This window comes from Polypterus senegalus, chromosome 1 (assembly GCF_016835505.1).
Source record: "Polypterus senegalus isolate Bchr_013 chromosome 1, ASM1683550v1, whole genome shotgun sequence".
Lineage (NCBI taxonomy): Eukaryota > Metazoa > Chordata > Cladistia > Polypteriformes > Polypteridae > Polypterus > Polypterus senegalus.
Genome location: NC_053154.1, coordinates 40,860,095 through 40,861,210, shown reverse-complemented (window position 1 = coordinate 40,861,210; position 1,116 = coordinate 40,860,095). Strand labels below are relative to the sequence as shown.

The 1,116-nt window shown below is 41.3% G+C and overlaps 1 long non-coding RNA gene across 1 annotated transcript; it reads right to left on the bottom strand.

The window, feature by feature from the left end:
* Positions 1 to 864, bottom strand: LOC120517809. Its single transcript, XR_005631109.1, has 4 exons — positions 645 to 864; positions 410 to 548; positions 216 to 287; positions 1 to 128 (listed from the first exon to the last, which is right to left on the bottom strand). It is a non-coding gene; the product is annotated as an uncharacterized LOC120517809 (long non-coding RNA).
* Between the last annotated feature and the right edge of the window lie 252 nt (positions 865 to 1,116).

Here is a 1,116-nt window from a genome sequence, read left to right as displayed (position 1 = left end):
TAGGCTTCTATACAGCTGGATCTCCTGATCCACTCTCTGGGCTGCCGTTGTTGGAATGACTGCAGCTCATTGTCCTCCTCTTCAAAGAGTTCCTCCAAGGCCGTTTTTTTTTGCTTTACTGGTGGCGCCTGAAATGAAATGGACATAATAAAAAATTAAGCAAAAAATGAACAATCCATGACATCTAAATTATCATCGCAATGAGCTAAACTTACATAGTCTTCTTCATCCTCATCTTCATCTTCATCTTCGAACAACTCTCCCTGTGTGTCTCCTTGCTCCAGGTGCTTGAGTAGAAAGTGACAAGTAAACAAACAAATCAAACTAAGTACCACAGATCCATAGATGAAAGGTCTCACTCTCACAATGGAAATGTGCTACAATGAAAGACACTGTCATATTGAAATACCTCATCTGCTCCTGCCTCTGTGTTTGCTGCAATTGCTGCTTCCCTGATCCTGTCCCAGACTTCATCCTTATCCACTTTGGATTTAAATCGGGGGTCCAAGATGGAGGCCTCCTCCAGGAATCTCTGGATATCAGCGTCCCTAAATTTTTAAAAGGGAGGAGAATGTGACATCATGACTATCCTTAAGTATTTATAACTGTCATTTTATTTATGATAAATAAATCCTCAATTGTACCTGGTACTGTTTGGAAAGATCTTTCCAAATGTTCTCCTTTATGCTCCTTGTGAAGGCAGAGTCATCTTCTTGTATGGTGTAGTGTTGCTGTAGCTTTTGCAGGATGGGCAAAATCTCACCACAGGTCGGACTTTTGTCGCTGGAGACTGCTAGTGTGGAGGTGTAGTGCTTCCGCATGAGCAGCACAAACTCCTCTGCTTTTGTTAAGTCATCATTGCCCATTTTAGCCAGTCTGCAATATCAACAAAACAAAAATCCAACAGATATGTTGCATAAAACAAACAAAAATAAAACCTGAGTCCAAGTTAAGCTATATTATCATTATTTTTCAATACTACTCACCTTTCCTTTTCCATGGACTTTCTTATCCGTGGATCGATGGCTGCAACCTGGATGGCAGGAAACTGCTCGCAGAATCTCTCCATCATCAAATACAGAGAGTTCCACCTGGCCTTTACATCTAGGAGGAGCA